Source organism: Staurois parvus, unplaced genomic scaffold (assembly GCF_062004578.1).
Source record: "Staurois parvus isolate SC_StPar_1 unplaced genomic scaffold, SC_StPar_1.0 ptg000207l, whole genome shotgun sequence".
Taxonomy (NCBI): domain Eukaryota; kingdom Metazoa; phylum Chordata; class Amphibia; order Anura; family Ranidae; genus Staurois; species Staurois parvus.
This window is the reverse complement of record NW_028318003.1, coordinates 9887436-9913608: the sequence shown is the minus strand read 5'-3', so window position 1 is coordinate 9913608 and position 26173 is coordinate 9887436. Positions and strand designations below refer to the sequence as shown.

The following is a 26173-nucleotide window of genomic DNA, read 5'->3' as shown; positions in this document are numbered from 1 at the left end:
GGTGTGCATCTTTATACTTATGGTTAATGTTATATGCTGGTTGCAGTAGTTCTTTTTCTTCCAATTACTTTTGTTTAGATTACTGATTAATTTCCAAGTAAGAGAAACCCCTCTGTTCCCTGGATGGTGGCACTGCCAACTTCATTATCCAGCCCACTCTTCCACTTAGCGAAGGTTCTAGTGGGTGTTTCCACTGTCCTGGTGCTCCAGGGTCTCCAAATAAGTGCTACGTAGTGAGGAAATTAAATGTGTAATTTATACCCTTGGAACACTTGAAGGTGCTTCCTAGATTTTGGCCCCTCCGTGCGGCTAGGCTATGAAAAAGTCTCACACATGCGGTATCATCATACTCGGAATGAGTAGCAGAATGTGTTTTGGGGTGTAATTCAAAGTATGCCTATGTGCGTTAGAAATGTTTTATCAATTGATAACTTTGTATAAAAAAAATATGGTTTTATGTTCTTCCCTGCATTTTCCAAAAACTTGTGGCAAACATATGACACTTTTCAAAAGACTCATTATGCCTTACCTTGAAGTGCTTGCTTTACAAAATGTGGTCATTTTCTAGATGTTTCCATTGTCCTGGTGCTCCAGGGACTTCAAATTAGGTAGTAATAAAATTAGAGGAGCAATTTATGCTTAATTTATGTTTCTTGGAACTCAAAGGTTCTCATTGGATTTTGGACCCCACTATGCATCTAGGCTGTGAAAAAGTTTCACACATGTGGTATACCTATACTCGGGAGGAGTAGCAGAATGTTTTTTGGAGTGTAACTATAAGTATGCCTATGCTACATGTGAGAAAAAACTTGCTATGTGTGAGTAAAAAGAAAGTGACAACTTTGTGGAAAAAACACATTTTATTTATCATTTTTCAAAACATTGTGACAAAAAAATTACAACTTCACAAAATTCACCGTGCCTCTTATTAAATATCTTTGACTGTCTAATTTCCAAAAAGGGGTCATTGGTTAAATGGTTAGCACTTCCACCTGGCCGTACTAGGGTCATTGGTTCAAATCTCAACCACAGCACCACCTGCCTGGAGTTTGCATGTTCTCTCTGTGCCTGAGTGGGTTTCCTCTGGGTACTCTGGTTTCCTCCCACACTCCAAAGACATGCTGGTAAGTTAATTGGATCATGTCTAAATTGGCCCTAGTATGTGCATGTATGAATGTAAGTTAGGGACTGTTTGTACGCCCCTTGAGGGTTAGGGACTGATGTGAATGTACAACATATATGTAAAGCACTGTGTAAATTGACAGTGCTGTATGAGTACCTGTAATAAATAAAAATGTGGGGGGTATTTGTACTCTCCTGGCATTTTAAGGCATCAAGAAATGAGATAGGCAGTCTGTATATCAGTACTGATCAATTTTCCAATATATTGTATATACCATAGACTCTATAACTTTCACACAGACTAAATATTATACACCAATTTGGGTGAATTTTACAAAAGAAATGGAGCAAAATACATTTTGGCTTACATTTATGAAGAAAAAATATTTATTTGCAACATTTTATAACAGAAACCGTTTTTTTCCGATATTTGGGTATTTTTTTTATTTAGATAGCAAAATTAAAAAATCCAGTGGTAATCAAATACCACCAAAAGAAAGCTTTATATGTCCTAAAACTGATAAAAATTTTGTTTTGGTACAGTGTTGCATGACTGAGTAATTGTCATTCAAAGTGTGACAGTGCTGAAAGCTGGAAAATGGCCTGAACTGGAAGGGGTGAAAGTGTCCAGTATTGAAGTGGTTTAACAATGAAAGATATCATTCTGTGCCATTATTCTAAACATCACTTTATAAAAAAACATGTAGTTATAGTAGGTTACTGGTGTTATTACTAAAATGTGAGCAAAATATATTACTGACATTCCATGCTGTTGGTTTAGACTTTAAAAAATATTTTTTTTTTCCTATGCAGTGAGCTGTGCCTGCACTGCCTGGGTTAACTGATCTTTTTTGTCTAGGGGTTTGCATATTGAAGATATACTCACCTAATCTGATGATCCTCCAAGCTCAAGACCAGTCACTGCCTCTTCTACCCCCTGCATGCTAGCAGTCTTGTGCATGGACTGTTCCTGGCGTCATCCACCTATAGACCGCCTCTGGACGTGAGGATGGCAGGAACAGTCCACCACTGGTTGTGGGAGAGGATCGAAGGATCGAGTCAGTGTGCCCCTGGACAAAACAAGCAGTTAATACATGCGTGGGAAAAAAAATTGATGGAGTTCTGCTGAGATTTGTACTCACTAGTTAGTTGGTTAGTTGATGCGATAAGGCTAGTTCCCATCTGTGTGTTTCAAAAATGTGCAAAAAAATTGCGTATGTGTGTATGTGCTATTAAAGTAATACTAAAGTATAATATTTTAAATTATAATAAAAAAGATTTTATACTTACTTGCACTGTTCAACGTTGCACAGAGCGGTCGCTTACTTGCTCCTTGGTGGTCCCCGCCGGTGCTGTCTGCTCCTTCTTCCTCCGTGTTCCCTCTCAGCAAGATGGCTGCTAAAGGGGCACCCAAGCAGGCACACTCCTGAGCCAACTAAGCAAAATGGTAGTGTGACAAGAACACCCCTACCTGGAAAAAGAAGGTTACTAGGTGATCCACGCGGAGTAATATGAATTCAAAAATATTCCAAACAATACTTTATTTGATCACATAGATCATAAGGAGGTTAAACATGAGCACGGTGTACATATGAAAAAAGTAAATAAAATCATGTTAAAAAGCACTAGGCGTCTTCAGTTTCGGGTCATCTTAGCAAATAGAGTACCATAAGGCAGAGTTATATAGTGGTGATATAGTTATCCTGGGTTTCCATAGGTTTTCGTCTTGTATTCAAATGAACCATGTATTCAGCAAATGTGTTCCCAATATATGTCAGGTATCTCCTGGTATGAAAAAGCTGGAACACAGAAGTACATAGTATATATATAGAAGTATGAAAACCAAAAAACCAAAACACATCCAAAATTCACCAAGCCTCCCTCTGCAGTAGTCAATGGATACTACTATTACCTTCTCAATAGTGAGATTAACAGGCCAACTTCTCAAATGTAGGGACTTCCTGGATAGCCACCCCAAGTGAAACAGGGTCCACAGTACCAAATGATTCTGAGGATATATATAGAAAAATAGTGATACATATAAAAATCATGGGCATCAGGTCACCCTGAGAACAAGACACACATAGAGTGGGTATATTACCATAAATGAAGATCAAGAAGACTTCTGTCGACTTGAAATAGGATCAGGTCCTTGATGCTTTTCCAAGATACATGTGGGGGTGGGGAGCCAGGTAGTCACAATACATGGATTCCAAACACATCAACTGTGTATATAGCATATAACAGGCCATGCAGGCCTGAGTTTTTATACCCAATAAAGGGTTTCCAAAAATTACTCAAAATGAGATGATTATTGCTCCATATACTATGTGTATAGCATGTAACAGGCTATACAGGCCTTAGTATTTATACCCAATAAAGGGTTTCCAATAATTACTCAAAATGAGAGGGTTATTGCGGTTTCATGAGGATATGGCTATGTCACAGCACAACACCTGGATAGGATAGCGTATATATATATATATGTAGATCGTCCTCAAAAGAGGATTTACAAAGAATTCCCCGAATATACAGGGTAAATTAGGCCCATATAGCATGCCCTTTTAATACCATAAATGCTCTATAGATCTCAACAGCCGTAAGCTGAAATAACTTGCCACCGGTGGAAGATAAATTTCCATGAAAGATTGCCGTTTGCGAACCGCTGCAATAGTAGCCTTATGGTAGTTTTCAGAGGGTCAAGGGCCTTCCTAACAGAGAACTGTGACACCACCGTTCCTTCCCGCCTCGTGGGCGCCACACCCAGTGAAGACGCCGAGCGTAGTGACGTCAATACGTTGACGCGTTTCGTCCGCCAATCACCGCAGACTTCGTCAGAACTGGGAGGGGACTTCAATACTTCCCATTATATGGTGCTCTAATTGCATACCAAAGAGTCTCCACCTCGCCATCTTGTGTTGAAAGAGTATCACTACATTGGAATGATCCAAAGTGAATTAAAACACATATATTAAATTTAAATTTAAATTTAAAATGGTTGCTGGATATAGAAGGAAGGAGCCTAAATGTTAACAGTCAGATCATCTTCAAAAAAAGGATTAATAATAGAGAGGAGATCAATATTAGCACAATACTTATTCTAAAGAGGAGAACATCAAGACCAAATCCCGTTACCTCAGCTTCAATATCAATCCAATTATTATAAAGATTTATTTTTATTATCTAGAGGAAATAGGATCAAGTGCAGGGTTAAGTTCATATTTTGTCCAAATATGTCCATATTCAATTCACATAAAAGATACCACAATATAGATTATAGCTTGGGATATATAGAGGGTTCCAAGAGACTCATTTAAAAAAAAACCCAAAGTTAAGTTCTGTATTGAGTCCGCATGGGGCAAGTGCTCCCAGGGTATAGATCCAGAATTTTTCCTTTTGTAGGAGGACTTTATCAAAGTCACCCCGACGAGCTGAAATATTCAGCAGAAAGATCCCTTTTACTTTTAGACCATCTGTTTTGCCCCCATGAACTTCTTTGAAGTGTTGAGCCAATGGGTTTTCTTTTTCTCCCTTTCTAACATTTCTATTTTCATTTCTGATATCTCTCAGATGTTCACCAATCCTAGTCCTAAGGTTTCTTTTAGTTTTACCTATATACATCTTCTTGCAAGGGCATTCTATCATGTACACTATTTTGCTACTTGAGCAATTAATGAAGCTTCGTATTTGGAATATCTTAGAGTTATCATTATTAAAGAACTGATTAGACTTATGCACAAATGGACAAATCTGACAATGGCCACAGGGGAACATTCCATATACCCCAGTCCTCCTCGTTAACCAGTTTCTTTGTGGTGCCCTCTGGAATTCTGATTGTACTAGTATATCATTTAGATTCCGAGTTCGTTTTGCTACCATTTGGGGGCTCTCTCCTACTACTTTGGCTATCTGCGGATTTTGAGTTAATAAGTACCAATGGGAGTCCAGGGCCTTCTTAACTTCACCCCATTGTTGTCCAAATTTAGTTATAAATCTTACCGGTTGGTTTTCAAGGTTCTCAGCTAACTTTAGTTTTGGTTTATTTATCAATTCCTCTCTTGTTTTACCGAGGGCTCTTCTTTTTGCTCTTCTTAGGGTTCTATGTGAATAGCCTCTCTCTCTGAACCTCTTATATAGCTGAATAGATTCATATCTATACTCCAAATCTTCTGTACAGTTTCTTTTTATTCTCTGAAATTGACCAATAGGGATTCCTTGTTTTAAACTCCTTGGATGATAGCTATTAGCATGGAGAAGTGTATTAGCCGCTGTTTCCTTTCTAAATGTTTTAGTGACCAATTTATTTCCGTATATAGAGATTGACAAATCCAAAAAAGTTATCACCTCTCTATCTACTGTATAAGTAAGTTTGATATTTCTATCATTCTCGTTCAGGAATTCCATAAACCTTTTAAGCTCATCAATACTACCATCCCAGACCATCAGGACATCATCAATATATCGCAACCAGGTTATTGCATATTGGTTATAGGGAGTAGAGGGATATACTAACTCCTCTTCCCATAGACCTAGATGCAGACATGCAAATGCCGGGGCCCAAGGTGCTCCCATGGAGGTACCACATATTTGCTGGTAAAAGGAACCCAAAAACTGAAAACAGTTATGGGTCAGCATAAAGTCCAACAAGTCCAGTATAAATTCATTTTGAGCCTCCATTTCAGGAAAATGTGTCTCCAGAAAGTGGGCCACAGCTTTTTGTCCCCAGGTATGTGGGATAGAGGTATATAATGATTCCACATCAATGCCGACCAGGAGTGCACCTTTTGGTACTTTTACATTTAAGATCTTTTTAAGTACATCTCCCGTGTCTTTTACATAAGATCTGAGTTCTAAAACCAGATCCTTAATTAAATCGTCTACAAATTTGCCTATTGGTTCCAAAGGACCACCAATGGCCGATACTATAGGGCGTCCCGGTGGTTGAGAGGGGTTTTTGTGTATTTTTGGAATTACATAGAAGGTGGGAATATTGTATACCTCGACTGTCAACATATCGCATTCCCGTTTGGTTAATAAGTTTGCTTCATGTGCCAATCCCACTTTTTTATTTAAATCAACTACAAGTTTTGGGAACGGGTTATTATGTAGTTTACGATATGTATCCTGACTCTTCAACTGTCGAAGTACCTCCTTCTCATATTCCACACTCTCCAGTAATACTACATTTCCCCCTTTATCACTCTTTTTGATCACAATATTTTTAGCATTCTTAAGTTCCCTAAGGGCTATTCTTTCACCCCTAGTGAGATTATCAAAATTCCTCATTGTCCAGTCTATTTTCCCCAGGTCATCGTGTACTAGATCTAAAAAAGTACTTAACCATTTGTTTTCCCTAATATTGGGCATTCTTCTAGAAGGAGTTTTAAGTCTAGTGTGTCTTTTCCACTTATTAGAGACATCTTCCTCCCCAAGCTCACTTTCTGTAGGAGTCTCCTCAGAGAGACTAATAAGATCTCTCAGTGCCTGTTGTTCCCTCTCTGAGTTGAAGTCGTAAGGATTTTGTCCTTCTCTAGATAAATATGGAATTCTCAGAAGGATCTTTCTCAGAAACAGATTTAGGTCTTTATAGACCTCAAATAGGTCCATTTTATCCGTAGGGGAGAAGGTTAAACCTTTCCGCAATAGATCATAATGTCTTTTTTTCAATACAAATTTGGAAAGATTTATTACCTTAAGATCATTGGTTCCCCCCTCTAGGTTGATCTTTATCTCTTGTGGCTTCGGGTACGGTTTTGATTGGGTAGTTTTAGGGTAGCTAGAGTACTTCTTTCTTCCTTTGTCCCATTGATTTGTTTGTTTGTTTGTTTCAATATTCCCTGGTTCTCGCCAGCTGTCTTTTCTTCTAAAAAACTAACCGATCTCTTATAACTTTCATCATCATCTTCACTCATTGACGAATATCCTAAGATATTCCAAATACGAAGCTTCATTAATTGCTCAAGTAGCAAAATAGTGTACATGATAGAATGCCCTTGCAAGAAGATGTATATAGGTAAAACTAAAAGAAACCTTAGGACGAGGATTGGTGAACATCTGAGAGATATCAGAAATGAAAATAGAAATGTTAGAAAGGGAGAAAAAGAAAACCCATTGGCTCAACACTTCAAAGAAGTTCATGGGGGCAAAACAGATGGTCTAAAAGTAAAAGGGATCTTTCTGCTGAATATTTCAGCTCGTCGGGGTGACTTTGATAAAGTCCTCCTACAAAAGGAAAAATTCTGGATCTATACCCTGGGAGCACTTGCCCCATGCGGACTCAATACAGAACTTAACTTTGGGGTTTTTTTGAAATGAGTCTCTTGGAACCCTCTATATATCCCAAGCTATAATCTATATTGTGGTATCTTTTATGTGAATTGAATATGGACATATTTGGACAAAATATGAACTTAACCCTGCACTTGATCCTATTTCCTCTAGATAATAAAAATAAATCTTTATAATAATTGGATTGATATTGAAGCTGAGGTAACGGGATTTGGTCTTGATGTTCTCCTCTTTAGAATAAGTATTGTGCTAATATTGATCTCCTCTCTATTATTAATCCTTTTTTTGAAGATGATCTGACTGTTAACATTTAGGCTCCTTCCTTCTATATCCAGCAACCATTTTAAATTTAAATTTAAATTTAATATATGTGTTTTAATTCACTTTGGATCATTCCAATGTAGTGATACTCTTTCAACACAAGATGGCGAGGTGGAGACTCTTTGGTATGCAATTAGAGCACCATATAATGCGAAGTATTGAAGTCCCCTCCCAGTTCTGACGAAGTCTGCGGTGATTGGCGGACGAAACGCGTCAACGTATTGACGTCACTACGCTCGGCGTCTTCACTGGGTGTGGCGCCCACGAGGCGGGAAGGAACGGCGGTGTCACAGCTCTCTGTTAGGAAGGCCCTTGACCCTCTGAAAACTACCATAAGGCTACTATTGCAGCGGTTCGCAAACGGCAATCTTTCATGGAAATTTATCTTCCACCGGTGGCAAGTTATTTCAGCTTACGGTTGTTGAGATCTATAGAGCATTTATGGTATTAAAAGGGCATGCTATATGGGCCTAATTTACCCTGTATATTCGGGGAATTCTTTGTAAATCCTCTTTTGAGGACGATCTACATATATATATATATATACGCTATCCTATCCAGGTGTTGTGCTGTGACATAGCCATATCCTCATGAAACCGCAATAACCCTCTCATTTTGAGTAATTATTGGAAACCCTTTATTGGGTATAAATACTAAGGCCTGTATAGCCTGTTACATGCTATACACATAGTATATGGAGCAATAATCATCTCATTTTGAGTAATTTTTGGAAACCCTTTATTGGGTATAAAAACTCAGGCCTGCATGGCCTGTTATATGCTATATACACAGTTGATGTGTTTGGAATCCATGTATTGTGACTACCTGGCTCCCCACCCCCACATGTATCTTGGAAAAGCATCAAGGACCTGATCCTATTTCAAGTCGACAGAAGTCTTCTTGATCTTCATTTATGGTAATATACCCACTCTATGTGTGTCTTGTTCTCAGGGTGACCTGATGCCCATGATTTTTATATGTATCACTATTTTTCTATATATATCCTCAGAATCATTTGGTACTGTGGACCCTGTTTCACTTGGGGTGGCTATCCAGGAAGTCCCTACATTTGAGAAGTTGGCCTGTTAATCTCACTATTGAGAAGGTAATAGTAGTATCCATTGACTACTGCAGAGGGAGGCTTGGTGAATTTTGGATGTGTTTTGGTTTTTTGGTTTTCATACTTCTATATATATACTATGTACTTCTGTGTTCCAGCTTTTTCATACCAGGAGATACCTGACATATATTGGGAACACATTTGCTGAATACATGGTTCATTTGAATACAAGACGAAAACCTATGGAAACCCAGGATAACTATATCACCACTATATAACTCTGCCTTATGGTACTCTATTTGCTAAGATGACCCGAAACTGAAGACGCCTAGTGCTTTTTAACATGATTTTATTTACTTTTTTCATATGTACACCGTGCTCATGTTTAACCTCCTTATGATCTATGTGATCAAATAAAGTATTGTTTGGAATATTTTTGAATTCATATTACTCCGCGTGGATCACCTAGTAACCTTCTTTTTCCAGGTAGGGGTGTTCTTGTCACACTACCATTTTGCTTAGTATGTACCTTTTGGGTTTATGGATCCACACTTATACAAGTGAGTCGGAGATAAGTCAATGACACCAGCTATACGTGTCATTCTGGGTGGCCAGTTTGTGTTTTATTGTTGTGACACTCCTGAGCCAGGCTGTGTGCATCCATAGACACACACAGTGCTGGCAAGCCGCACTTCCACTCCCTCTGACAGCAGCAGGAGTCTATGGCCGATGCTGCTCTCAGTGTCTCCTGTGAGACAAGGAAAAGAGAATGGGAGGTGTGAGGAAACAGATAGTGGGGTGTTTTTACCTTAATGCAGGGAATGTTTTAAACCCCTTCTCACTGCTACCTGCTGGCCCTTTAAGAAGATCTAAATGCCAGGAGATGGATGTGGGTATTCCAGGAATGTGACTGCTGTGATTGGCGATCAGTGGTCACATGCTCAAAAGCTGTATGCAATGGAAGCTTTTTCGGACACTTTAGTTACTGTGCTGTGAGCATGCAGCGAGTGCACTCTCAGCACAGTAAACAGTTTCCCTGCAGACGCATGTATGCATTAAAGCCCACCTGCCTATAGGCCGCATTTATGTATCCAGCTGGCAAGAAGTGGTTAAAGTAAGAAAACACTTCGACTTTATAGTCACTTTAACTGTTAACGGCACCCCAAAGCACCTTGCTAACGTGTGTGCTTTTGCATACCAAAGTACCATGCATTTTGGTGCTGCATGATTTAAAAAAGAATCACACACTTCTTTTTATGCTATTTTAAATGAATAGGCTGCCCTAGACACGACGCACAAAATCACGCAAAAACGTACGCACACCATCGCACCTGCACGGAGCCTAATATATAAAAACATTGGCTTTACAAGCATTCTAAGTTTCTTTTTATGTGATATCCAGAACCTGATTCGATCGCTCTAAACATTACACATTTTCCAGGATCGACACATTTTTCTACTCCCTTGGTCATTAAGAAAATTCTCCTGCCTACCTGCCTTCCCAGAAATGACCAGGAGGTGGCAGCCCACCCCAATAAAAGCTCAGCCTCCTCATATGTAGCCAGGCATTCATCATAGTGTTCTGCAGTGCACCACCAGCTGAGTGCTAACTGGATAATAAATTGAAGGATTCTCTCTTCCCAGCACATTATGGGCAATCTTAAATCCCTAAAATGGACTCCACTGGAGACACAGGTACCTTGGATGTCACCCTAAACTCATCCAGCCAGGACATCAAGTGGCTCCAGGTGATGCTGGGTAAGTGTGCCTTTTGCTGTAAGTCTGGCAGGTATGTTTAGAAAGGCACGTGATGATTAAGGCTGCTTTATTGTGCTTTATTATAGACTTCAAAGTTCTACTGCCCCTAGGTGGAGAATGGAAGGAAGGGCCTTGTCCATTCAGTTGTGGAGAAGTCAGCTCCAGCTGGCTGATAAGGCTCTCCTTCCACCTAGCCTGTTGCTTTGTTAGATGAATCCTTTTTTGCTCATGTACATCAGATATCAGCGTGAGTCATCCTCCTCAAAGTTCCATCCAGCAGAGAACATTTCCTTCTACGCTAGACCGAAGGCAATAAAAGGCTGCTGCTCTCCTTCTGGAAGTGAAATTGGCGATGAGATGACCGGAATAGGCAAAGAGCAAAGCAGAGTGACCTGTAAGGACCAGTTAGTATTTGCTTCCTTTCCTTGTGAGGGTTAGATCTGTTTAAAGGTGAACTGTGACTGGTTACTATGGATAACTGAGGTTTGCACACTCACATTGCATTCTGCACTGCCACACTCTATTAACAATGCATATTTCAAGCTGAAGTTTCATTTGCATATATTTTGCCTTCCATGGTTTATGTCTCCCCCTTTCTAAACAGGCTGATGGCATTTTAAGATTTAAACCTTTCTGTTTTTATGACTTATCTTATTTTAGACATCACTGGGTCTCTGTGCTTCTCTATGCAGTGCAGGTAGATCATGGCTGGTGGGAGGTGCTGTATATCACTTCCTGAACAGCAGACTGATCTAAGTAGCACATGTGATGCTCAGCTTCCAAGACTGAAAGAACTAAAATCTAGTGAATGAAAGGGACACACTGGTGACTGTCAGGTTGGGGAGGAAAGACCTGAATGATGCTGGATGTCCTCCAACCAGGAAATGAGCCAGACTCTATCTGATTTGCTGTAACTTCTAATGCAAAATGAATATGGGGCTGCACCGTGGCTAAATGATTAGCACTTCCACCTGGAAGTACTATGGTTGTTGGTTCAAATCCCAACTATGGCACCACCTGCCTGGGGTTTGCATGATCTCCCTGTGCCTGCGTGGGTTTCCTCCAGGTACTCCAGTTTCCTCCCACACTCTAAAGACATGCTGATAGAATAGTTGGCTCCTGTCTAAATTGGCCCTAGTATGTGTATGTATGAATGTGAGTTAGGGACCTCATACTGTACACCCCTTGACAGTTAGGGACTGATGTGAATGTACAATATATATGTAAATTGCTGCATAAATTGATGGCGCTGTATAAGTACCTGAAATAATAACATACACTTTGCTAGGGGAACAACTCCTGTTCCTTTAGCAAACCAATCCCAGTGTCTTATAGGGGTCCTTTACAAAAAACAACCAAAGTCATAAACTGAAGACTGGATTTATTGCAATGATTTGTTTCTGTACAGCAAATGCACACTCTGATTTCACCGCACACTGTGAGCTTCTCTCGGTGTGCAGTGAAATCAAAGGAAGCATTTTCAGAACATGAGAGAAGCCGGTACAACTGTGCTGGACATATGGCAAGGCTGGAGTTCAGCTTGAAAGAAATGTTTGCTGATCTCTCTCCCTCCTGAAGACGAAGTGTGAATCCGACAAGTTACATCTAAAAGCTTCTGAAATGTGCGAGTACTAGAAAATTCCTACAAAGTACTTTCCGGCTGCTATTTTACTCCAGTGAGGATAGCCAAATGTATCCCAGAGTAGCCAGCTTCTTGCTTCAGAGCGGGTGCAGAGGTGAGGGCAACGTGCTTCATACATGGTGGCCCTGTCGGCAAGCACAATGTTTGTGGATGAAGGTCAATACCAGGGCTATGGAATCAAAATTCACGGAGGTCCAAGCAGTAACGTCTTCTTCCAGCAGAGGTCTGGATCTCATGTTTGACCAATGACTCAGATCCTTCACATCACAGAACCCTCTCCTATGTCACACTCCTGGTCTGACACCAGTGTCCTCAGTCCACCCTGCATATCACAATCCCCCCCTTTATATCACAGTCCCCCACTTCATAACAGTGTCCTCAACCCCCCCTTCACATCATCACACCCCCCCGGTAGTGTCCTCTGCCCCTTTCACATCACCTCCGCCGATAATAGTGCCCTCTGTCCCATTCACATCACCTCCACCCCACAGTAGTGCCCCCTGCCCCCCCTCACATCAATCCCCCCACTGTATTGTCCTCTGCCCCCTTCACATCACTCCCCCACAGTAGGGTTCTCTGCCCTCCTTCACATCAACCCCCCCCAGTAGTGTTCTCTGTCCCCCCTTTACATCACCCCCCCAAAGTAGTATCCTCTGCCCCTCTTCACATCACCCCCCCCCCCCCACAGTATTGCCCTCTGCCCCCTTCACAAAACCTCCCCCTACAGTAGTGTTCCTTACCCCCCCTTTCCACGCCCCCAAAGCAGTTTTCTCTGCTCCATTCACATCACCTTCCCCCACAGTAGTGCCCTCTGCCCCCTTCACATCATCTCCCCCCCCACTGTAGTGTCCTCTGCCCTCTCCATATCACCCCTCGCCCCAAAGTAGTGTTCTCTGCCCCCCTTCAAATCACCTCCACACGATAGTATTGTCCTCTGCCCCCTTCACATCACCTCCACCCCACAGTATTGTCCTCTGCCCCCTTCACATCACCTCCACCCCACAGTAGTGCCCTCTGCCCCCCCCCCCCCTCACATCAGTTCCCAGCAAGTATTGTCCTCTGCCCCCTTCACATCACCTCCACCTCTCAGTATTGTCCTCTTCCCCTCCTTCACATCACCCGCCCCCACAGTGGTGTCATCTGCCCCCCCTTCACATCAATCACCCCCCCAGTAGTGTTCTCTGCCCCCTCAAATCACCCACCCCCCAAAGTAGTGTCCTCCCTTCACATAACCTTCTCCCCACATTTGTGTCATCTGCCCTCCTCCACGTCACCTTCCCCAGCAGTAGTGTGTTCTGTTCCCTGCTTATCACCCCCCCCCCCCCCCGTAGTGTTCTCTGCTGCCTCACATCACCCCCCATCCCCCCCCCCACACCCCTTCACATTACCCTAAAATAGCAGTAATGCTTTCTGCCCCTTCATATCACTCCCTTATCTACCCCCCTCATTCACAGTGGTGTTCCTTGCCCCCCCCCCCCAACCACACTCAAGCTCTCTGTACATTTACATCAAACATCCCCCTATCTTGGCCAGCTCCCTCTCTTCATCCAATGCTACCGTGCCTCTCACTCTCTGTCTGCCCTGCCTCTCGCTCTCCGCTCTTTTGTGTTAATGAGAGTGGAGGGGGCTGGGGGACAGAACTGGCTCCTAAATGGCGTGACTGCGGGTCCGGATGGGACAGTGAATCTGTCCAGATCTGGATCATGGTCTTCCATTTAGTGATGCCTGGCTTATACAATGATTAACTCAGTACTACAAATGGGGGGGGGGATTTACTAAACTTGGTGCATGCAGAATCTGGTGCTGCTGTGCATAGTAACCAATCAGCTTCTAACTTAAACGTGTTTAAATAAGCTTTGACAATAAGACCTAGAATCTGATTGGTTACTATGCACAGCTGCAGCAGATTCTGCATGCACCAAGTTTAGTAAATCTCCCCCATAATGTTCATAAAGACTCATGGAAAGCATCCTCCACAAACTAAATAAACCAACAAACTCAAGTGAGCTGCCAACAATCAATGGCAATAAAAAGCTGCTGCAGACACCAAATGTGTTCTCACAAAAACAAAGCAATAAATGACATAAAAGTGCTGCACTGCCTCTTATCCACCAAGGCACATTTATAAATGGCATGGAAGACAAGTGGTTAAATCAAGCTCATAGTTACTGCTGCAGTTGTGAGCTTGGTAATGGCTTTAAGGCCTTGTCCACATATTGCGTAGTGGAAATGAGCATTCCCTCTATGCAATTTTCAAAGCGATTCTGCGTGTCGTATAGGGCCAACCCAGTCACTTGAATGGGCGTTTGCTGCCCAAAGAGAAGTTCCTGTCGTGCGACAACCGTTGCATCTCGTCTGGTGTGTCATTAAATGATAATGGCACCCAAACGCGCATCTCATGTTGCGTAGTAACTATCACATGACCTGGAATCACAGGCAGAATCGAAGTGTGAATGGAGCCTTACAGCCAGCAAAGGGCTTTCCAATAATAGTGATGGGGTGGCTCTAGAGCACCTACAGTGATTCCCATGTTTTCCTGTTCCTCCAGGGAGGGATCTCAGGACTGTGGGAAAAAGCTTCCCCGCTGAAACAGGAGGAACTAGAAGAATATCCCCCAATCCTTGTGACAAATGACCCCAGAAGTAATGTGTATTACATCACTTCCAGTGTCACAGCTGTCATTTAGTGTAGCCAAGGATGCAGCTATTCAAATACAATTTGTGTTTGAATAGCTGCTTTGGCTCTAATAGACCCCCAATGTCTCCATAAAGAGTACCCTTGCGACAGCAATAAAGTAAAAAAAAAAGTAAAAAATGTAAAAAAAAAATAATATATATATATATATATATATATAAAGGATTGATAAATAAATAACCCCCGTACACACCTCATATAAAAAGCGCAGAGTAGGGTAAACACATGTATCTAAACTGCACTTGCGCCACACATATGGGGTATCATGAACATTGGAGTGAGAGTAATAATTCTAGAGCCATAGTTCACAGTGAACTCTAAACTGATAACCTGTAAATGCTTTTAAAGCGTTGCTCATGGAGAATTTTGGGTACCATAGTTCTGGCAATTCCACGGTCGTACGCAATTTTAAGACTTGATATATTTGGTATCTATACTTAACACAACCCCATGTTTTATATTTTACCAAAAATTGCTTATATAATTGTGTTTGTTTGCGCTAGCATTCATTTTAGTGTACTTTTTCCTGAAAATATGTGTTTGATAAATAACTGTGCAAATATCAGGTAGTTCTTCATCTTTGTGAGGTTTACAATAATTGCGTGCAAAAACAAAATAAAAAATTGCCCTGGTAGGCAAGTGGTTAATTAAAGAAGAATAGATTAAATCAGCCGCTGGATTGCTTTTACAAGCGACAGTAAGTGGACAACAGGCATGCACAGTTTTCAAGCATATCATGTTTGCTATCTATTTACTCAATGTAAAATCATCTTTTATATTTTACCAAACAATTGGGTATTATATTGTGTTTTTGTGCATTCAAATTCTTAATTTTTTTCTTTCTTCCAAAATAATTGCATTAGAAAAACGACTGCGTGTGACATAAAAAATTGTAACACCCACCATTTGTATTCTCTAGGGCCTCTGCTTTAAATAATATATAAAGCTTGGGATATTAAGTAATTTTCTAGCAAAAAATACTCATTTTTTGCATGTACAAAATAGGCCTGGTCTTGAAGTGGTTAAATCATAGCTGAACACTCAATGGTATTCACAAAGAAACATCAACACAATCATGGCAGAGACTGAGTTCCCTGGGCTCATGGTAGACAAGGATCCAGATCTTATATTTTTTATTGGTAAAACAATCTGTTATTACATAGTAGTAAAGAATGTTTCTACTATGAAGGGTTAACTGAATGCAAGACTTGACTATTGTTGGTGTAATAGCTCAGCAGATACAGATTTAAACACAAATAAGAAACCCAATAGAATCCAGACATAATGACAACATATAACAGCAGATTAAAACTACAAGGAAAATAACAACACTTAGAATACACACTTGAAATAAACAGTAGAGCTTAGCCTTGGACAGATAAAGTGGAGGAATATTTCTACTACAAAGTAGCAGCTTATAGTCTTTTATATTTATAGGCTCTAGTAAATGCTGTGTTTTCCATTTGAATGGATGCAGCTGTGTTGGAATAGAAAACACAGCAACCGACTTGAACTCCCATCGACATGAACCCTTAGGGATCATGCACACACATTTGCCCTTGCAGCGCAAAGAACAGTTTTATTTCCGTACCCAGAAATCACAGGCGGTGCGTACAGAAAGCTGGCAGCAACCTGTCAAAATCAATAACAAGCTGAAATTTGCAGCGGCTGTATGCACATCCAAGCAGTAATCGCATGCAGGGGGGCCATATGCAGAAAGTCCACATTTGAGGCATACGCTTCTGTATGCAGCAGGCTGTACTCTCCTTCTGTGACTCCCAGGCATCAAAGTACGCCCATTATTTATAATGTAAGGGGTCTATGGGCAGGAGCCCTTAAATGCATCTGTGGGCATGAGCCCTTATAGTGATTGTACAGGAATATACAGTGTATATATATATATATATATATATATATATACACACATACACCGTATTTTTTGCTCCATAAGACGCAGCTAGATTTTATAGGAGGAAAACAAGAAAAAAGATATTCTGAACCAATGGTTTGCAGACATAGTACAGGAGATGACCAGAGACTGCGGACAAAGTATAGGAGATGACCAGAGACTGCAGACATACTACAGGAGATGACCAGAGACGGCGGACATACAACAAGAGATGACCAGAGACTGGAGACATAGTACAGGAGATGACCAGAGACGGCGGACATACAACAAGAGATGACCAGAGACTGCAGACATACTACAGGAGGTGACCAGAGACTGCAGACATACTACAGGAGGTGACCAGAGACTGCAGACATAGTACAGGAGATGACCAGAGACAGCGGACATAGTACAGGAGATGACCAGAGACAGCGGACATAGTACAGGAGATGACCAGAGATGGCGGACATACTACAAGAGATGACCTGAGACTGCAGACATAGTATAGGAGATGACCAGAGACAGCGGACATAGTACAGGAGATGACCAGAGACTGCAGACATAGTACAGGAGATGACCAGAGACTGCGGACACACTACAGGGGATGACCAGAGACAGCGGACATACTACAAGAGATGACCAGAGACTGCGGACATAGTACAGGAGATGACCAGAGACGGCGGACAAACTACAGGAGATGACCAGAGACTGCGGACATACTACAGGAGATGACCAGAGACGGCGGACATACTACAAGAGATGACCAGAGACTGCGGACATAGTACAGGAGATGACCAGAGACGGCGGACATACTACAGGAGATGACCAGAGACTGCGGACATACTACAGGAGATGACCAGAGACGGTGGACATACTACAGGAGATGACCAGAGACTGCGGACATACTACAAGAGATGACCAGAGACTGCGGACATAGTACAGGGGATGACCATAGACAGTGGACATACTACAGGAGATGACCAGATATTGTGGACATAGTACAGGAGATGACCAGAGACTGCAGACCTTTGGGGAGCGGCGGGTTCTTGAATTTGACAGGAACCCGATCCCAATTCGGCGAAGTTGTCCCCACCCCCTCCACGTAGTCTTGTGGGACACGTGACAGGTCCCAGAAGACTAAGGATCCATTCACAAAGCGCAACGCTTCTCACGAATGCGCAATGGGGACCCAGCTGTGAAGCCGCAAGCTGTCAAAGCTGGATGCCCACACCGAAGATGCCGGTGCCAGGGAGAGAAGATGGCCGGTGGAAGCAGAACACCGCTGGGCAGGGGAACAGGTAGAACCGAGGAGCAGGTTCTTCTGCATAGTAGAGCTGGCCCGGTATTCTAACATGGCAGCGGCGACAGGGTGAATACCAGGCTGGCCGCTCCATAATCGCTCCAAAATATATATATTTAATTATCATTATTATTTTTTTTAATTAAAAAAATGTTATACTTACAGTACCAGCTTTGTGCAATGGTATTGCACAGAACAGCCCCAATCCACCTCTTCTGGGGTCCCCTGCTGGCACTCCCCACTCCTACTCTTCACAATGTGCTCCCATAGGAAGCTGCTTCCTATGGGGGTGAACCTGTGCCAGGCTGTGTGTGTCTATTGACACAGACAGTGTGACTCAGCTCCATCCCCTCTCCCTCCTCACATCATTTGATTGACAGCAGCAGGATACAATGGCTCCCGCTGACGTCTCTGAGCCTGTGAGCACAGCGGTGGATCGATCTAGGACTCAGGTAAATATTTAGGGGGGGCTTGGAGGGTTTTTTTAGCTGAAAGTAAAAAAAAAAACTTCTAAAAAATCACTTTAATGAGTTGATAATCTTCACTGAATAAATTGAAGCTGTGTTCACTTTGTTTCAGAAACGTTTTCATTGGATTTTTCGGAAATTGATAAAAAGATACAGGGCTTAAGGTAGTATACACATGAATGTACCAGTACAGTAAGTCATGAGAGAAAAATAATATAAAACAGTTACAATCCAGTAGACAATGTACCAAAATATATCCAAATAATTATAAGAAAATGCCGCACCCCAAAAATTACAATTATCTCCTGCTAATTAATAAAACTTGATTATAAATGACTGTGACAGAAACAATTCAGTACTGTCTGTGATACTTTTTTTATTTGCGCTAACATACAATTTTAAGGACAAGCTTTCGGGGAATGTCCCCTTCTTCAGGTCTAAGCAGTACTGAACACAAATTTAGCAGAATGTTGGAAGAGATGTAGGGGATGGGGAGGAAAAAAAAAAGAGAGATAACACACAGCAAAAGAGAAGTCTGGGGGGGGGGGGGGTGTAAGACAACACTCACAGAGGCAGTCATGCTTGAGGTGATAAAACTGTTGGATAATGATTGAGGAATCCCATTTCCAAATTCAAGCTGTTATCTCTTGTGTCAAATAGAATTATCATTCTTAGTTCAACAGTTTTTCTTTCCTGAATGGATTTGAAATTTCCTTTAAGAACTAAAATGTTGAGGTCTCCCAAAGTGTGGTCCGGTTGTGCGAATTGGTGTCCCACAGGTGTGCAAAGGTCATCTTCTTTATGTTCCTTGATGGTATGTCTGTGCAGATTCATTCTTGTTTGCAACTTCTGTCCTGTTTCGCCAACATAAGATCCTTTGCTACATTTTCTGCACTGGATAAGGTACACATTACTGGAGGTGCAGCTGTATGATCCGGAGATATTAAAGATCCCTTTTGAGTGTCTGACACTTTTTGATGGATTGATTTGGTTGCAAATGACCGTGACAAATAAATAGAAACTGAAATGTGATAAATAAATTAATTATACTTAAATCCACTGTGCCATATTCAATAATATTAGTAAATTAATAAATTCAATATAAGGATGAAACAATATATATAAGTGATTGTCCCATGAAATATTTTGTATGCCACACAAAGTTTCAATCTGTGCTTCAATTTTGACATTCATATGCGCTCACCTCCTTGTAAGCCTAATTATAGGCAAACATAACTTTGTATCCAAATAGATTGTGGTCTACTATGTTCTGTGGCTGGATACTTCAGGGTGGGATGGACCTTGGATATCCCCTATGTTCTCCTGGGCAGATCACTGCTTGTGTGCTATTATGGTTGTCAGGATCTCTCCCTCCTTACATTGCAGGATTTTGCTCTGTCCCTCTGCTTCTCTCTTCAAGTATCCCTCGTTTTGGCAGTAAAAAAGAAAAGGGATATAGTGCCTTTTCATTTTAAAATTAGTTTATTCAGTGCCCCATATACTGATGCACTCACATGATATAAAATTTAACACGCTTTGTATACATAAAAATCGCTTGGTTCAAAAGTGGAAAGCCTCCTCTGTGTGTCTTCCACACACAGACTATACTCGCCATCTGTAGCTGGGTACATGGTGATGTAGCTATATCTATCACATCCCCCTGAGGAAGCCACGTCACCCTGTGACACAACGCGTAGGGGAGGGGATTGAAACTTCGTGTGGAATACAAAATAGTTTATGGGACAATCACTTATATATATTGTTTCACCCTTATATTGAATTTATTTAATTTACTAATATTATTGAATATGGAACAGTGGATTAAAGTATAATTAATTTATTTATCACATTTCAGTTTCTATTTATTTGTCACGGTCATTTATAATCAAGTTTTATTAATTAGCAGGAGATAATTGTAATTTTTGGGGCGCAGCATTTTCTTAGAATTATTTGGATATGGTTCAATTACACATATTAATGAGGATGTGTCTAATGCCAGCAAATCATAAAAATAACATAGCATATTGTTTTATTTGTTTGTGGCTCACAAGTAATTCACACAATTTTTGTTAATGTACCAAAGTATAATTGGGATGTATTGGAGTGGTGTGGGATGAGGGGTGTATTTCCAGGAAAGGTCACCTCTCAGAGAAACTACATGGTGGACTATGACTGAGAGGGGAAGGGTAGAATGTGTAGGCCACGGTAGGAGATGGCCGTATAATGTAGAGCTCCAGGACCTGCCCGCATACACAGCGGTTCACCGCGACGAGGGACAGAGCTGACAGCTCCCTCTCTGCCTGGCACCTGTATGAGGAGTGTGGGACCCAATCGGTAAGATGGGGAAACGTAAGATCAAAGAGGGGCCCCGCAAAGTCACGGAGTTCTTCACTCCGGCGGAGGGCCACTCATCCTCGCAAGATGGCGCTGGTCCCAGTACCTCTCCCTCACCACAGCCATATATGGCAGAGGAGAGGCAGCGTTCCCGTCCACAGCCTCCCAGCCCTGCAATCTCGGCAATATCAGCAGGAACTACACCTGCCAGCAGCCCTTCAAAGCAAACACAGCGCAGCTCCCTGGAACCACAGTTGACTGGTGAGCATGCCACTGATTCCTTTTCTCACAGAGCGCATAGACTGCCGAAACCTTCCTTTCTCCCTGACCATGTCCCCAGGGATGTCATCGCTAGAATCCACTTTTACCATGCGAAGGAGTCGCTGATGGCATTTGCGAGAATGCACAATCCCTTACCGGCGCCGTATAATGGGATATCTTTGTTCGCTGACCTCTCCCAGTATACCATTCTTGCCTGTAAAAAATGAATCTCTTCCACAAAGTTACTCCGCAATAACAATATAAAATACCAATGGGGATTTCCCACAAAATTGCTGATAACTAAGGATAACCTTTTACTGACTGTCACCTCAGAAGTAGAAGGATTTCAGCTTGCGCAGAAATGGGGGATTGTACCCGCGGAAGGAGATATGTCGACCGCTAAATCCTCCCATAGAAAAGTTTCTTTTGAATGGGACAGAGTGGCAGAATGAGGCACTACTCAGTAGTGTTGCGTTTTGATAGGGCTGAGGGAGGGCTCCGCCTCTAGTCCAACACAGCATTTATTTGGTGGGTGTGTTTGCTATCAGATCCCGGAGGTTACCCCCAACTTGTTGCAGTGACTTGTTTCAACTGCTCTACCTTATTGTGTGTTGTTTTTATTGTTTATTTCCCATTTTCCTTTCTCTCTATTTCTTATGGTCTTCCTAACAGAGTATCGGCAACTGCTTTATCTCAGGAATTCTTATGGGTCATTGAATTGTCTTTGCTGCCGGGGCTGTCAGTGCATACGCTCCAGGGAGAGTTGGTACTTGTGAGTGGTTTTGTACAAGCCAACATTGATGTGCTGTTAATATCTTTCAGGCCACTAGATGGTGAACATGTCATATCTATTTTGTATGTTTTAAAATGGTATTGAATGTTGTATCTATTAATGGTCATGGCCTTAACAACCCATTTAAACGTAGCATGTTGTGGAAGGAGGTGAAGAATCTACATGGGGATGTTCTTTCTGTGCAAGAAACTCATTTCTCAGCACTTTAGGCCCCGTGCTGTTCCCATAAATTGTTTCCTCATTTGTTTACAGCTAATGCCCCCCAGAAAAATGTGGGGTCCTGATTGCTGTTAAACAGTCCATAGCATTCTCTCTTCTTTCCCTGGAGAGAGATAGGAAGGGCAGGTTTTTAATAATGGTGTGCGAACTTAATAATGCTCTTTATACAATTGTGAACCTTTATGCTCCCAATACTAACCAAATTTCATTTTTTAACTCACTACGGAAAAAAGTTTACAAAATTCTGAAAGGCTATCTACTTTATTGTGGCGATTTCAATACTATTGTCCATAGATCTTTAGATGTTTCAGGGCAGTCACGGGGAGGGTGGTGTTTGATGGTGTCGACCCTTCGGGAGTCTAATCTATATGATCCCTGGAGGTGTCTTCATGATTCAGAGAAAGATTTTACGTATTATTCATCCCCGTATAAATCCTATTCGAGAATAGATTATTTCCTGACCGATCTACAACTTCTTCAACATAAAACCAAAGCGGCCATTCACCGTATGACGTGGTCAGACCACGCACCCATATCCCTAAGTATAAAAGAGAATTTACAGTTTTCACCGATATTCCTGTGGCGCAATGATTCTTCTATGTTCCTCAACTCTAATAGCCGTGTTCATATCTCTAAATCATTACAGGAGTACTTCACTGTGAATGCCTCTGCAGAATCGGTAGTATTTAACATTTGGTGTGCACATAAGGCCATGTGCCATGGTGTGTTGCTCCAATTGGCTTGCAGGGAGAAGAGGCACAGACAAGGTGCTCTGTCGGATATTTTAGCTAAGATCGCTGGTTTGGAATCCCAACATATGCAAAGTTTAGCAGCTACAGTGCTACAGGAGTTACAGACTCATAGATTAGCCCTTAGGGAACTTCTCTTACTCCAACATGAAAAATATCTTCGAAGGGCCAAGCCTACTTATACACCCAGGGTAATAGGGCCGGTAGGCTTTTGGCCTCTTTCATTAATACAAAAAAGTCGAAAGCCAAAATCCCTTCTATGATAGATCCCATATTGCTGAAAAAAGTCTTCCATCCTAACAAAATTGCTGAGCAATTTCGAGCCTACTGTGCTCAACTGTATAATCTCAAAGATGACTCAAACACACATCAGCCTACCCCTGCTCTTATTGAGAGTTTTTTTGAGGGTCTCTCTTTACCTAAACTGGATCAGTCTAGGTTGGAGATTCTGAACCAACCTGTATCAGATACTGAGGTGAGAACCGCCATTAAAGCATTGCCGAAGGGGAAATTGCCTGGAGCGGATGGGTTTACTGCAGAATATTATGAGGAATTTCAAGACATCTTATTGCCCCATCTTAAACAAGTGTTCCTAGAGGCAGCCAGTAAAGCGGCCTTTCCCCCTGAGATGTTGAAAGCAATTATAGTTACTTTACCTAAACCAGGCAAATCCCCAGATTGTCCTCAACATTTTCGCCCAATCTCCTTACTGAATACTGATCTAAAAATCTATACTAAAATCCTTGCTACTAGATTATTAACATTGACTCCTTCTTTTATCCAATCAGACCAAGTGGGTTTTGTTAAAGATAGGCAGGCAGCGGATGGTACATGAAGAATGCTTAATTTGTTTTATGAATTGCCGAACTCTGTAATTTGCACATGGTATTTTTGGCCTTGGACGTTGAGAAGGCTTTTGATAGAGTTCACTGGCAATATCTTGACTCTACTCTTGGCAATTTTGGTATGCATGGGTACATTAAATCAGCTATTACGGCGGTATGCACTGTGCCCTCTGTGCAAGATTTTACATCCAACGCTATGTCAGATCCTTTTTCAATTACCAATGGGACTAGACAGGGATGTCCTCTCTCCCCTATCATTTTCTCTTTAGTGATGGAACCCTTGGCAACAGCTATTAGATTGAATCCCTTGATCTCTGGTATAAAAATTGCACATATGGCTCATAAGATCCCGTATAGCTGGTCCTCTAGAAGTCTAGACTACTTGGGTATTTGTGTATCTTTCTCTCTTCTCACATGTTTAGTGATAATTATGAGACACTGTTTCAAGCATTTTTAAGGGAGTTGGCGTTCATTGGAAAAACAGAGCTCTCCTGATTGGGTAGACTAGCGGCCTTTAAGATGCTGATCCTGCCTAAACGCTTATATTTTTTTCAGAGCAATTCTGATCATCATTCCCCATTCCTACTTTCGTAAAGTGGATATTGCGTTGAGAAAATATATCTGGAATGGGAGAAAACCTAGAATTCCGTTTTCCGCTCTCATTAAGCACAAATCTAAGAGGGGGGGGGTAGGTCTCCCTGTAATATCCACCTAATACTTTGCGCCATTATTGGATCAACTCCAGCATTGGTTTTTTCCCTCGGATAAGTTATGGGTACAAATAGAGAGGAGTACAGTCCCGGCTCAGGACCTCCAGGCATTATTATTTGCAAAAGTTATCTCTGTGAAGTTAATACGTAACTATCTTCCTTCGATCTCGGCAACTTTGGAAGCCTGGCTATTAGGTCTATCTAAATCTACTCTAGTTTTCCCTAAATTAAGGCGGGAATTACCATTGGCAACCTAAGACCATATTATCCCCAATTTTATTACAAAGCCTATGAGAGATATCACTACTCTGCAGTCTAGGGGCATACCTTCAGATCCGGGCTTATTTTAGCGCCACTCCCAACGCATGGGTGGAGGTGGACTCAAAGATGTGGCAAGCTCTGACGAATCCATTAGGATTGAAGAGGGGCATATCGTGGTTCTACAACTTTTTGCAACATGAATCGGATCACTCTGTGTTAACGTGTGTGGGCAAATGGGAGAGAGATCTGCATAGATCGTTTTCTCCAGAGGATTGGCAAGCGGCTTGGTCCTGTAATATCAGTCTTTCTAAATGCACTAATCATTGGGACAGCTCCCTAAAAATTCTATATCGCAGCTATCTAACCCCATTTAGACTTTCCAGAATTTATCCCGATACATCTCCTTCATGTTAGAGGAATTGTGGTAGTATTGGCACTTTGCTACATGTGTTGTGGGAGTGTGGGTGTATCCAAAATTTCTGGAAAGATGTGTTTAAATTGATTTCTAGGGTGTCCAGAGTGTACACAACTCCCAAAACCTATTTGGCGTTGTTAAATCTTACGTTGAATGTATTCCCAATCCAGTCCCGAACAGTGGTAGCTCACATTTTAATTTGAGCCTGAATAATTCTTACTAAAGCATGGAAATCCACTATATCTCCTCTAGTTTCAGAAGTTATCCATAGAGTACATTTTCAGTACCTATGAACTTTTAGTGTATGAAAGGTCCTATGCAATTTCAAATCATAATCTACAGGTCTTTAATACTAGATGGTTACGCTGGACTGTTGAGTTCCCGCTCCCTGACCTTTGATATTCTATGACAACCATTGGTATTATAAACTGCATATAGCATATATACAGTCAGGTCCATAAATATTGGGACATTGACACAATTCTAACATTTTTGGCTCTATACACCACCACAATGGATTTGAAATGCAATGAACAAGATGTACTTTAACTTCAGACTGTCAGCTTTAATTTGACGGTATTTACATCCAAATCAGGTGAACGGTGTAGGAATTACAACAGTTTGCATATGTGCCTCCCACTTGTTAAGGGACCAAAAGTAATGGGACAATTGGCTTCTCAGCTGTTCCATGGCCAGGTGTGTGTTATTCCCTCCTTATTCCAATTACAATGAGCAGATAAAAGGTCCAGAGTTCATTTCAAGTGTGCTATTTGCATTTGGAATCTGTTGCTGTCAACTCTCAAGATGAGATCCAAAGAGCTGTCACTATCAGTGAAGCAAGCCATCATTAGGCTGAAAAAACAAAACAAACCCATCAGAGAGATAGCAAAAACATTAGGCGTGGCCAAAACAACTGTTTGGAACATTCTTAAAAAGAAGGAACGCACTGGTGAGCTCAGCAACACCAAAAGACCCGGTAGACCACGGAACACAACTGTGGTGGATGACTGAAGAATTCTTTCCCTGGTGAAGAAAACACCCTTCGC

The 26173-nt window shown here is 41.6% G+C and overlaps 1 protein-coding gene and 2 long non-coding RNA genes across 3 annotated transcripts in view; 2 read left to right on the top strand and 1 right to left on the bottom strand.

Annotated features, from left to right (window-relative positions):
• Nucleotides 1–2646: 2646 nt before the first annotated feature.
• Nucleotides 2647–3415, bottom strand: LOC149461284 (uncharacterized). The gene is made up of 3 exons (XR_016312921.1): nucleotides 3224–3415; nucleotides 3035–3130; nucleotides 2647–2921 (listed from the first exon to the last, which is right to left on the bottom strand). It is a non-coding gene; the product is annotated as an uncharacterized LOC149461284 (long non-coding RNA).
• A 5040-nt stretch (nucleotides 3416–8455) lies between these two features.
• Nucleotides 8456–9224, top strand: LOC149461283 (uncharacterized). Its single transcript, XR_016312920.1, has 3 exons — nucleotides 8456–8647; nucleotides 8741–8836; nucleotides 8950–9224. It is a non-coding gene; the product is annotated as an uncharacterized LOC149461283 (long non-coding RNA).
• A 1174-nt stretch (nucleotides 9225–10398) lies between these two features.
• LOC149461282 (germ cell-specific gene 1-like protein) overlaps nucleotides 10399–26173 on the top strand; it is an 89032-nt gene continuing 73257 nt past the window's right edge. Inside the window, exon 1 of the mRNA XM_089678637.1 lies at nucleotides 10399–10549. The gene's annotated coding sequence lies outside the window, so the exon portion shown is untranslated. The remainder of the gene's footprint in view (nucleotides 10550–26173) is intronic.